Raw genomic sequence first — 14176 nt, 5'->3', positions numbered from 1 at the left:
AAACTAGAATGCTATTTGGCCCTAAACAGAGAGTACACAGCGGCAGAATACCTGACCACTGACTGACCCAAACTTAAGGAAAGCTTTGACTATGTACAGACTCAGTGAGCATAGCCTTGCTATTGAGAAAGGCTGCCGTAGGCAGACATGGCTCTCAAGAGAAGACAGGCTATGTGCTCACTGCCCACAAAATGAGGTGGAAACTGAGCTGCACTTCCTAACCTCCTGCCCAATGTATGACCATATTAGAGACACATATTTCCCTCAGATTACACAGATCCACAAAGAATTTGAAAACAAAACCAATTTTTATAAAGTCCCATATCTAGTGGGTGAAATACCACAGTGTTCCATCACAGCAGCAAGATTTGTGACCTGTTGCCACAAGAAAAGGGCAACCAGTGAAGAACAAACACCGTAGTAAATGCAACCAATGTTTATTTATTTTCCCTTTTGTACTTTAACTATTTGGAACTTTTGTGAGTGTAATGTTTACTGTTATTTTTTATTTGTTTATTTCACTTTTGTTTATTATCTACCTCACTTGCTTTGGCAGTGTCAACATATGTTTCCCATGACAATAGAGCTCTTAAATTGAATTGAATTGAAATTGAATTGAGAGAGAGAGACATGGTGTTGGGCGGGGGGGTAGAGGTAAAGGAGACGGAGACGGAGGCTAAAGACAAACCAGGACAGCCTAAAAGATTCCATCTTCTGTCTGTCTGTCTGTACATAACTGCTTACTGTACTATGTGCTATTAGACGTGAATATAATTGTGGCGAAGGAAAATAAACAAAATAGCATTCTTCATTGGTAAAAGCTCCTAATATATTTTGGGGACATACATGTGGTGCGTGTGGCCTGCACAGCTAGTGGACAGACAGACACTATGACAGCAAGACAGAGACAAGAAGGATACCAAGCCATTAATCAGTGTCACTTAGTAGAAATCGATCCTCCCATTAGCCTGCCACTGTGGAGATGGGCAGTACAATGAGACAGAACACCCTGGAGACAGAACTCACAGTACAGGGGTCATACCTTATTGACCTTTACGGATGATACACTGTCAGGAGGGTGAGGTCTGTATCCCCCCCAGAGCATGCCAGTAGTTACCCACAGGTTGAGGGGGTAGGAGAGAAAGAGAAAGAGAGGGGAACAGAGAAAGGAGAGAGAGAGAGAGAGAGAGAGAGAGAAAAGACATGGTGCCGTCTCCATTAAAGCCTTTGTCGTGATCACGTACCTCCTTCCTAGCCCCCTCCACTCAGTCCCCTGTGGCTGCAATGACCTCTTTTCACAGGCCGGTTGGTGACACACACACACACACACAGTACGTATAGATAGGATTTGGATCACAGTTAGTGCTATTTGGGTTGTTAATTGGATTCGTTACGACATTTCTTGATTTATTTGTCTTTTTATTTTCTTTGTGGACATTTTACTGCATTGTTAGGTGCAACATAAGCATTTCGCTGCACCAGCTATAACATTTGTTTAGCTGTGTACCATGACCAATACACACTTAGATTGGATTGGATTTGACACTCACTCATACATTCACATGACCACATGCTTTCTCTCTCTCTCTACATACCCAACATACATACCCAACATACATACCCAACATACATACCCAAACACACATGCTTTCTCTCCCTCTCTCCCAACATACATACCCAAACACACATGCTTTCTCTCCCTCTCACCCAACATACATACCCAAACACACATGCTTTCTCTCTCTCTCCCCCAAACAACATACCCAACATACATACCCAAACACACATGCTTTCTCTCTCTCTCTCTCCCAACATACATACCCAAACACACATGCTTTCTCTCTCTCACCCATACATACCCAAACACACATGCTTTCTCTCCCTCTCACCCAACATACATACCCAAACACACATGCTTTCTCTCTCTCTCACCCAACATACATACCCAACATACATACCCAAACACACATGCTTTCTCTCTCTACATACCCAAACACACATGCTTTCTCTCTCTCTCACCCAACATACATACCCAACATACATACCCAAACACACATGCTTTCTCTCTCTCTCACCCAACATACATACCCAAACACACATGCTTTCTCTCTCTCCTCACCCAACATACATACCCAAACACACATGCTTTCTCTCCCTCTCACCCAACATACATACCCAACATACATACCCAACATACATACCCAACATACATACCCAAACACACATGCTTTCCCTCTCTCTCTCACCCAACATACATACCCAAACACACATGCTTTCTCTCTCTCTCTCACCCAACATACATACCCAAACACACATGCTTTCTCTCTCTCTCACCCAACATACATACCCAAACACACATGCTTTCTCTCTCTCTCTCCCAACATACATACCCAAACACACATGCTTTCTCTCTCTCTCACCCAACATACATACCCAAACACACATGCTTTCTCTCCTCTCTCTCCCAACATACATACCCAAACACACATGCTTTCTCTCTCTCTCACCCAACATACATACCCAAACACACATGCTTTCTCTCTCTCTCTCCCAACATACATACCCAAACACACATGCTTCTCTCTCTCTCTCTACATACCCAAACACACATGCTCTCTCTCTCTCTCTACTCCCAAACACACATCTTTCTCTCTCTCACCCAACACACAAACACACATGCTTTCTCTTCCTCCCTGACTCTCCCAAACACACATCTTCCCCCACCATCTCTGCTCCCTCCTCCACACACAGAGGAACAGTATTATATGAACTGTGTAGTGTTTCTCTCTCTCTCACCCAACATACATACCCAAACACACATGCTTTCTCCCTCTCTCACCCAACATACATACCCAAACACACATGCTTTCTCTCTCTCTCACCCAACATACATACCCAACATACATGCCTCAAACATACATACGCCAACATGTCACAATGCACGCGCTGTGGCTAAATCCCAGGTTGTCAAGCACCTCACTACACGGAGGATCCCTTGAGTTAAGTCAGTGTCGGCCTCCAGTGGGTCATGATATAGGATCATGCTCTGTAAGACTGGATATAGGGCAGACTGGATATAGGGGAGACTGGATATAGGGCAGACTGGATATAGGGCAGACTGGATATAGGGCAGACTGGATATAGGGCAGACTGGATATAGGGCAGACTGGATATAGGGCAGACTGGATATAGGGCAGTCGGCCATGGGGTGGTGTACTCCAGAGGCAGTATGTTAGAAAAAGCCATGGCATATAGTTTACATCCTTTTCATGCTTGCACTCGTGCCCTGTGGATGGGGGCATTGTCATCCCATGGGGGCATAGCCATGGTAGCCAAAATAATGGCCTGCCCATTACATGATCTTAAGCATGATGGGATGTTGATTGCTTAATTAACTCAGGAACACACCTGTGTGGAAGCACCAGCTTTCAATATACTTTGTATCCCTCATTCACCCTCATTTAATCAAGTGTTTCCATTATTTTGGCTGTTTATTTATTTTATTGAACCATTTTTGAACCTTTATTTAATTAGGCAAGTCAGTTAAGACCAAACTCTTATTTACAATGACGGCCTACCCCGGCCTACCCCGGCCTACCCCGGCCTACCCCGGCCTACCCCGGCCTACCCCGGCCTACCCCGGCATACCCCGGCCTACCCCGGCCCCCGGCATACCCCGGCATACCCCGGCATACCCCGGCCTACCCCAGCCCAAACCGGGCGACGCTGGGCCAATTGTGCGCCGCCCTATGGGGCTCCCAATCATGGCCGGTTGTGATACAGCCCGGATTCGAACCAGGGTGTCTGTAGTGTCGCCTCGAGCACTGAGAGGCAGTTACCTGTATCTTCCTTGTGTATGATCTGTAATCATCTACAGACGATCCCTTATTGAATCCTGTACTGTAGTTCAGGTACTGTGTTACGAAACTAAAAGATGTACGTTGGAGGGTTTATCGTAAACATTATCACAACATTCATAATCGTTCATTACACAGCACGGCTTCGAACGCTGCTCGTACAATCAGCATCCAGGATCCAACTACCCATTTTACAAACATTACTGCAACATTCATAACGGTCAGTTAGGTATTTGTTTAGTAGGCTAAATGGTGGTACTCTTATCCAGGCCTGACCGACAAGAACAAATGTTACCAGAACACATTCTTCTGAAAGTACACTGGGAGAAGGTGCCATAACGGTACAGTAAGTTCTGTGGCTCAGGTTGAACCTTTAACAGTTAAGGTAACAGCAAAGTCCTTGAATCATCCTAATGACATTACTAAGTCATATAAACAATACATGTTTTCAAGACAGGCACGTAAGTCCACTTTCTCTCTTTCTCTTTCTCTCCATCCAACACCTTCCCTTGTTCTTGTCTGTACATGTAACCTCAGAGGTCGTAGGTGGTGGGCCAGTGAGTGGGGGGGTTGGTTGGGTCGGGGGGTCAGGTGACCGCAGTAAGGGAGGGGAGGGGGGGCTCAGCTCTCTAAGCACCCGTCTCCGTCAAGCCTTTCAACGAGGGACTGAAATAAACTCAATAGGCGGGTATGCTCCCTTCACAGGCGTCTGTTACGTCCCTGACTACAAAAACTGTGGAGGAGTAGCCATCTGCACCCTTTGTCTGGGGTCTGGCGCCCCCCTTCTCCCTGCTTCACACACACCCCCTCTAGTCGACTCCCCGAGCCAGCCAGCCAGCATGCCTGGCTGCCCAGTGAGGGAGAAGGAGAAGGAGGGATTATTTGAAGAGGAGAGGGGGAGGTGAGGCAGAGGGAGTTTAGGTCTTGGCTCTATATTCCTGTCTCCTTCTCTCTCTCTCTCTTTACTTCTCTCTCTCCGTCTGTTTCTCTCTGTCTTTGTCTGTAATGCTTCTCCCTCTCTTCCCCTCTCTCTCTCTCTCTCTCTTTCTCCTCTCTCTCTCTCTCTCTCTCTCTCTCTCTCTCTCTCTCTCTCTCTCTCTCTCTCTCTCTCTCTCTTCTCTCTCTCTCTCTCTCTCTCTCTCTCTCTCTCCTCCTCTCTCTCTCTCTCTCTCCTCTCTCTCTCTCTCCCCTCTCTCTCTCTCCCTCTCTCTCTTCCCCTCTCTCTCCTCCTCTCTCTTTCTCCTCTCTATCTTCCCCTCTCTGTCTCCTCTCTCTCTTCCCCTTTCTCTCTTCCTCTCTCTCTCTTCTCTCTCTCTTGTCTCTCTCTTCCCCTCTCTCTCTTCTCCTCTCTCTCTTTCTCTCTCTCTTCTCCTCTCTCTCTTCTCCTCTCTCTCTTCTCCTCTCTCTCTTCCTCTCTCTCTTCTCCTCTCTCTCTTCCTCTCTCTCTTCTCTCTTCTCTCTCTCTCTTCCCCTCTCTCTCTTCCTCTCTCTCTTCTCTCTCTCTTCCCCTCTCTCTCTTCTCCTCTCTCTCTTCCTCTCTCTCTCTCTCTCTCTCTCTCTCTCTCTTCTTCCTCTCTCTCTCCCCTCTCTCTCTTCCTCTCTCTCTTCTCTCTCTCTTCTCCTCTCTCTCTTCTCCTCTCTCTCTTCCCATCTCTCTCTTCCTCTCTCTCTTCTCTCTCTCTTCTCCTCTCTCTCTTCTCCTCTCTCTCTTCCCCTCTCTCTCTTCCTCTCTCTCTCTCTCTCTCCTCTCTCTCCTCTCCTCTCTCTCTTCCCCTCTCTCTCTCTCCCCTCTCTCCCTTCTCCTCTCTCTCTTCCCCTCTGGGTGAAAATACTGGAACTTATTGAGCAGTCAATGCAAATAGTCACTTCACCGTCTGAAGGAAACGAGAATGTGTTTCAGTTTGAGGCTGTGGCCTCTATTCTCCTGCAGCTGTTGCCCAGTATGAAATATCAACTTTTCACTATTTTCTTTCTGTCTTTCTTTCGCTCTGTCTCTCTCTCCCACTCCCTCTCTCTCAATCACACAACGAGGCCCTGTGTGTCTTTGCCCTCGTTGATTGATTCTGTAGAATAGTTCACATAGCTTATTGTCCCGTCTCAAGACTGACTGACTGATTGTCCTTGAAGGAGGGATAATGTTTGAATTGTTCAGGCAGGGCAATAATTCTCCTTAAAGTTGTTTTCAGCAAAGTCCGCTAACTGACAACTGACATCAATGGGTTTTCATTGGTTTTCATTCTGAATATCGACTATTCTGTGTAGACAAAATAACAACTCAACTGCCAACGGTCATAACTCATTTTAATGTCCAAGCGGAGGCACAGAACGGATGAAAAAAGAAGGAATGAATGAAAAAAGGAGAAATCCTCCCAGTGTCAGAGTGTAATCCCCCATAGAAATGAGGCACTAAAGAATATTAGGCTTTGTCCTTAATGGCACCCTATTCTTTATGTAGTGTACTGCTTTTGACCAGGGCCTTTCAAATCCCCAGGAGGAAAATATCAGCAGGCAGAGATGATGACCGGGAGGTTAGGATGATCACCACAATACACATGAACTCACCATTCTTCTTTTTATTAAGCACAGATGCTCACTGGAGGACAGGGAGAGAGAGGGAACCCTCCCTTCTGTCTGTATCTACAGGCCTTGGCTGAATCTGCTTTGGCCCTGTCACTCACTGCAATAGAGAAGTAGAGCAAACAGCCCCCTTCATCTCTCCACTGGCCCTGTCACTCACTGCAATAGAGAAGTAGAGCAAACAGCCCCCTTCATCTCTCCACTGGCCCTGTCACTCACTGCAATAGAGAAGTAGAGCAAACAGCCCCATCGTCATCTCTCCACTGGCCCTGTCACTCACTGCAATAGAGAAGTAGAGCAAACAGCCCCCTTCATCTCTCCACTGGCCCTGTCACTCACTGCAATAGAGAAGTAGAGCAAACAGCCCCCTTCATCTCTCCACTGGCCCTGTCACTCACTGCAATAGAGAAGTAGAGCAAACAGCCCCCTTCATCTCTGCACTGGCCCTGTCACTCACTGCAATAGAGAAGTAGAGCAAACAGCCCCCTTCATCTCTCCACTGGGCCTGTTACTCACTGCAATAGAGCCCCCTTCATTCCTTCATTGTCAGAGGCTAACTGGCTTCCAGTGAATGGGAAACCTAGTTTTGGCTATGGGGGCTAAGATCCCTGGTCTGCACTCTTCCTGTCTGGGCTGAGCTCCTATTGTTCAGCCCTCTGGGTACCAGGGTTACATCCATCCTGGTTCATCCTGGTTCTTAGGGAGGAAAGAGCTCCCATAGTTCCTGACCAAGAGATTGATTTGGTAGATTAGGCAATGAGGATACTGGACTGGGCCATGGGTGGTTGATGGAATTAGAGAGATAGATTGGGCTACTCAGACTGGGGTGGGGGTAGTGTGTGTGTGTGTGTGGGGGGGTGTCTCTCCAGTTTAAACGGTCCCCCCTAACTGCACCACCAAAAAGCTTTCTCGCTAAATGGGGCGGTTAAAATGTCAGAGTGATGTGAAGTGGGCGGATCATGAGGCCTAGATGATGATGTCGCTGTTGTCTGGGGCAACACTCCGGCCTTAGAATCCTCAGAATGATTAATAGCTACCCAGACCGATTCACTCCCACCACTGACTGGGTCAAAGTAACTGCAAGATTTTGGAGGGGGACTCGTTCTGATCTCTTGTTTCGATTATTCAACTATCTCTGTGTTTGTATTGTGTTTGCCAGACATTCTACTGTACCATTGGAGCTGGTAACATAAGCACTTTACTGCAACCGCTACAACAACAGCAAATCTGTTTACGAGACCAATAAACTTAGATTTGATAACGGACTAAGAGATCAGCGTATTATAACTAAGTCATTCTAAACGTTGCTAGTACTGTAGTTCCAGAGGTGTTACAGTCAGATGACAGACGTGTTACAGCCTGATCCAGCTGAAAGCTTCCTCCAGCCAGAGGAAGTCCTTGGAACTGACGACCCATTGGTTGGTAAATATCAAAATGGGATCATTTGCATGTCAATCTCTTTCTCCAGACAGCAGCGCTTAACTTTGGGCCTCTTCTTCTCCCTACCCTTACACACCTCGACACACACACACACACACACACACACACACACACACACACACACACACACACACACACACACACACACACACACACACACACACACACACACACACACACACACACACACACACACACACACACACACACACACACACACACACACACACACACACACACACACACACACACACACACACACACACACACACACACACACACACACACACACACACACACACACACACACACACACACACACACACACACACACACACACACACACACACACACACACACACACACACACACACACACACTAAACACACAGCCAGGCTGGCTGCTTGCATGCTCGTCCTCCCTCTCCTCTCCCGCTGGGCTGAGTCTTAACCTAATGGGATAGCCATGGTGGAAGTCTCTCCCATAATGGAATAATGAAATCAGAGAGGAGCCAGGGAAAGGTTACCACTCTACAGCGTCCTCAATCTGCAGACTGCAGAGTCTGTCCTTCACCGGGGACAGGAGGGGGGATTAGGAGAGAGAGATATTGGGAAGGAGGAAGAGGGTATTTAGGTGCGACTTTTTGTCCTGTGTTTCAGAGAGAGGGAGAGAGTAGAGATAGAAAAGGTGGAATGGGAGAGGAGGAGGAGCTACACGCTCTCACAGTCTCACGTCAAGATTAGACGTTCATCCCATGTTTCTCAAACGTAACATTTCTAAGTTGTTCATTACATTACATTTCTTAGTGTTGAAGGTTACGTTCAGGCATTAACTCAGGTTAATTTAACTCAGGAATTTTTCAGGTTCGGGTTAAGTTTAGGCAGTAGCTCGGAATTCTTAAAGTTAGTCATTAAGTCCGAATGGTTAAGGTAAGGGTTAAGGGTTAAGGATTGGCTTAAAACAAAAATATATAAAAACAACTTTCTATTGCTGGATTTGAACATACAACCTTTGGAATCCACCATCCCCATCCACAACACCCTAGAAAAACGGAAACCTACTTCAACGGAACATTGCTCACTGTTGCCCCTAGTGGCCGGTTCCCACCTCATCTCCCGACAACCCCAGACATGGATGGATGTTGAATACTGACTTGTATCACAGGGGACCTGGCTGGGAGGAGTATGTTGAGAGGACAGAGGGATGGTGGGAGAAGGAGTGAGATAATGGGAAAGGATGAGTGTGGGTTGAATGTGTTGGTTTAATCAAATCACCACCAGCCAGCCATCTTCCATGCATTGACTCATCACCATTAGACTGGTGAACAGGAATTGAATGTACCCATGGAAAGGCCAAACTTCACATCATTGAAGAGCATATCTTTCCTAGATAGATTCACACTGCAGCAGTTGTTGTTTTTCTTCTATACTCTAGTGAGCTGTTTGTCATACAACCTGAACATTGACTGTGTTTACACTGAAGGAATAAAACGAGACAATGGAAACATTGAGGGAGAGAAACACATAAAGGTACTTGGCCCAACTGGGAAATAAGAAGAAAACGCCACCAATGACACGATGGAGGATCACGCTCCATCCGTGCTTGTGTGTGCCGATGTGTGTGTGTGTCTGTGTTCATGCGTGTGTGTGTGCTCAATCGTCAGGATTTCATAAGGGACAGGAAGTGGGAGTGGTGACGAGTGGAAGGGCTGTGAAAACGACAGAGGGAGGATTCCCACAGCACTCCTCCTCTCCTCCTCTCTTCCTCTCCTCCTCTCCTCCTCTCTTCCTCCTGTTCTCATGTGGGTCCACTCAGCACTTTAAGAATCACACCGTATATGTCTCAAGGGCCACCGGCTCTAACTCAGGAATTGCAGAGAAATGAGAGAAGGAGAGAGAGGAGGAGGGGAAGAAAGAGATATAGAGACAGACTGAGACAGAGATAGACAAAAAGGAGTCTGAGGAAGGGAGACAGAGAGATGACAGTCTTCCTTTCCTCCCTCCCTGCCTTTGCTGTTCCATCCTTTCCTCCATCCCTCCCCAAATCCATTCCAGGTCATTAGCAGCTCTTTCAACCTGTTCTCTCTCTCTTTAATCTTCTCCTCTTCCCCTCTAATTTGCACAGAGAGACACACCACCAATGACCTCCTGGCTATTTCTGCTGGACAGGACAGGAGGAACGTTTTAAGGAAGCGCACGGTCAGTAGGGAGAGAGAGAGAGAGGGGGGTGAGAGGATCAGAGAGAGAGGACAGAGAGAGAGAGGGAGGGGGTGAGAGGATCAGAGAGAGAGGACAGAGAGAGAGAGGGAGGGGGAGAGAGGATCAGAGAGAGGAGGGGGGAGGGGGTGAGAGGATCAGAGAGAGAGAGGGGGGAGGGGGTGAGAGGATCAGAGAGAGGGGAGAGAGAGAGAGGGGGAGGGGGTGAGAGGATCAGAGAGAGAGGACAGAGAGAGAGAGAGAGGGAGGGGGGAGAGAGGATCAGAGAGAGAGAGAGAGAGAGAGAGAGAGAGAGAGAGAGAGAGAGAGAGAGAGAGAGAGAGAGAGAGAGAGAGAGAGAGAGAGAGAGAGAGAGAGAGAGAGAGAGAGAGAGAGAGAGAGAGGAGAGAGAGAGAGGAGAGAGAGAGAGAGAGAGGGGGGGGGTGAGAGGATCAGAGAGAGAGGACAGAGAGAGAGAGAGGGGGGGGTGAGAGGATCAGAGAGAGAGGACAGAGAGAGAGAGAGAGAGAGAGAGGGGGGGGTGAGAGGATCAGAGAGAGAGAACAGAGACAGAGAGAGAGAGAGGGAGGGGTGAGAGGATCAGAGAGAGAGGACAGAGAGAGAGAGAGAGAGAGAGAGAGAGAGAGGACAGAGAGAGAGAGAGGGAGGGGTGAGAGGATCAGAGAGAGAGGACAGAGAGAGAGAGAGGGAGGGGTGAGAGGATCAGAGAGAGAGAGAGAGAAAGGGTGGGGTGAGAAGATCAGAGAGAGGAGAGAGAGAGAGAGAGAGAGAGAGAGAGGAAGGAGACAGAGAAGGAGAGAGAGAGAGAGCAGTCTGAGGGCAATGTAAACATACGTTTCCCATGCCAGTAAAGCCCTTAAATTGAATTGAATTGAAAAGGAAACAGAGAAGGAGAGAGATATAGAAAAAGAGAGAGGGGGGGAGATAGAGACAGCAGTCTGAGGGCCTGTGGCTGTTGGTTGATGACAGGTTAGCTGAAAGACCAAAGCAAACCGTTTCATTATGAGAGGAGAGGTGACATGCTGAGTGTGTGTCTCTTCTTTATGTCTCTCTCAGTGTGTGTCTGTGTCTCTTCTGTATTGCACTCACTCTATCTAGGTCTCTGTCTGTCTGTCTGTCTGTCTTGTCTGTCTGTCTGTCTGTCTGTCTGTCTGTCTGTCTGTCTGTCTGTCTGTCTGTCTGTCTGTCTGTCTGTCTGTCTGTCTGTCTGTCTGTCTGTCTGTCTGTCTGTCTGTCTGTCTGTCTGTCTGTCTGTCTGTCTGTGTCACTCTCCCTTGAAAGTGCTTGTATGTGCGTGTTTGTGTGTGCTCTTGGACATGCATGTGTGACTTTGCCTTTGTGTTTCCGTCTCTTCTTGTGTGTGTGTGTGTGTGTGTGTGTGTGTGTGTGTGTGTGTGTGTGTGTGTGTGTGTGTGTGTGTGTGTGTGTGTGTGTGTGTGTGTGTGTGTGTGTGTGTGTGTGTGTGTGTGTGTGTGTGTGTGTGTGTGTGTGTGTGCGTGTGTGCGTGCGTGCGTGCGTGCGTGCGTGCGTGTATAAGGGTGCGTGTGTGTGTAAGGGTGTGTGAGGGGCAGGGTGTCTTTCTTTCCTCTTTCCCATTGTCACCAGATGTCACTTCATGGGAACATACTGAAACAATGGTCACCACAAGCAAAAGGCCAATTGCCTGGGGACAGAGAGAAGTCACTCTCTTCCAACAGGTTTCCATTTTCTACAGGTTGTGTGTGTGTGTGTGTGTGTGTGTGTGTGTGTGTGTGTGTGTGTGTGTGTGTGTGTGTGTGTGTGTGTGTGTGTGTGTGTGTGTGTGTGTGTGTGTGTGTGTGTGTGTGTGTGTGTGTGTGTGTGTGTGTGTGTGTGTGTGTGTGTGTGTGTGTGTGTGTGCAGCGTGTGTGACTGTGTCTGTGAGAATGAACATCGAGTCACAATGAAAACAGTCGTAATGAAAATAGAGTCACAATGAAAATGTGAGTCGTAGCCTAGCAGCAGAGTATTGGGGACTGGAGCTGTAGCCTAGCAGCAGAGTATTGGGGACTGGAGCTGTAGCCTAGCAGCAGAGTATTGGGGACTGGAGCTGTAGCCTAGCAGCAGAGTATTGGGGACTGGAGCTGTAGCCTAGCAGCAGAGTATTGGGGACTGGAGCTGTAGCCTAGCAGCAGAGTATTGGGGACTGGAGTTGTAGCCTAGCAGCAGAGTATTGGGGACTGGAGTTGTAGCCTAGTAGCACTGGAGCTGTAGCCTAGAGTTGGGGACTGGAGCTGTAGCCTAGCAGCAGAGTATTGGGGACTGGAGTTGTAGCCTAGCAGCAGAGTATTGGGGACTGGAGTTGTAGCCTAGCAGCAGAGTATTGGGGACTGGGGCTGTAGCCTAGCAGCAGAGTATTGGGGACTGGAGCTGTAGCCTAGCAGCAGAGTATTGGGGACTGGAGCTGTAGCCTAGCAGCAGAGTATTGGGGTCTGGAGCTGTAGCCTAGCAGCAGAGTATTGGGGACTGGAGCTGTAGCCTAGCAGCAGAGTATTGGGGACTGGAGCTGTAGCCTAGCAGCAGAGTATTGGGGACTGGAGCTGTAGCCTAGCAGCAGAGTATTGGGGACTGGAGCTGTAGCCTAGCAGCAGAGTATTGGGGACTGGAGTTGTTTTAATACTGTATCACAAGGAAGAGAGTGAGAATATCCTTTAATATCCGCACAAGATAATATACAGGAAGTCTTTCAGGAAGACCTATTAGCCAAACAAAAGAAAATGGGCCTGACTGACTGATATCTGATAGCTAGCAGTCACATAATTGGTGAGATTAACATCTAGGGTACAATCCCTGACAAATCAGAGAGACCCGTAGGTCTATAGCTTGTTGGGCCCATGGGAAAACAAGCTAAATTGATTAGCTGACGTGACTGCTAGCTAGCTAGCTGGTGTCAACGGGAGGTCATGTGAAGTGAAATACTCCCACCAAAAAAACACTTTGTCACTCCCACTGTTGTGTTGCTTTTCTGAGAAAGCGGCGTCCTGACGGAGGATGTTTTGAACATGGTCTCTGAATGCCCGTGGGATAGAGTACACACACACACCTGGACAGCTTCTATTGGCTTTACATAGTGTGGCTGTCAGTCAATGAAACAAACAGAGACAAATCATGTAACTCAGGAAGGGGCAAACAGGATTTGCATGTGTGTGTGTTTGTGTGTGTGTGTGTGTGCTTCTTTACGCGTATGTGTGCTTCTTTGAGTGTGTGTGTGCGTGCGTGTGCGTGCGTGCGTGCGTGCGTGCGTGCGTGTGTGTGTGTGTGTGTGTGTGTGTGTGTGCTTCTTTACGCGTATGTGTGCTTCTTTGAGTGTGTGTGTGCGTGCGTGCGTGCGTGCGTGCGTGTGTGTGTGTGTGCGTGCGTGCGTGTGGAGTAGACCTCCATCGTCCATCGCTCACACATAAGCCAGGTATTAAGGTCAATAATCATTACAATCATGTAATTGAGCATATGGACAGAACAACAACACAACGACTAAGAGGAAAGCTTGTGCTTTTTACAGCACGAGATAGTTATTTTTACCCAGTACATAGTCTACATGTTGAGACATGTACATGTTCTTTTAAATCTACTTCACACACACACACACACACACACACACACACACACACACACACACACACACACACACACACACACACACACACACACACACACACACACACACACACACACACACACTGAGGGGTTAAACAGGGTCCCTGTTAACAACACTAGTGGACAAGAGGACAGACCAAAGAGGAAGAACAGAGTTGATTTACACACCTGTTTTAAATGGGCTTTTGGGGTCAAAGGGTGTTGGGAGTGTGACACTAAAACAGAAGAGTACTTTTGAGGGCTTGTGTGGGGTCAAAGATAGGACTTTAGGGATGTAAAAAGGCCTGTTGAGTGAAAGCTCTTACGTGTCGTAACCGAGGTGAATCTGAAGGGTCGTCCATGTTTTCCATCAGAAGACATCAAATCCAATGCTATTCGTCACGTGCTTCATAAACAACAGGTGTAGAATAACAGTGAAATGCTTACAGGTCCACTTCCCAACAATGCAGAGAGAAAGAAAATGGACAAAGAAAA

This window comes from Oncorhynchus keta, unplaced genomic scaffold (genome assembly GCF_023373465.1).
Source record: "Oncorhynchus keta strain PuntledgeMale-10-30-2019 unplaced genomic scaffold, Oket_V2 Un_contig_1204_pilon_pilon, whole genome shotgun sequence".
Taxonomy (NCBI): domain Eukaryota; kingdom Metazoa; phylum Chordata; class Actinopteri; order Salmoniformes; family Salmonidae; genus Oncorhynchus; species Oncorhynchus keta.
This window is presented reverse-complemented; position numbering follows the sequence as displayed.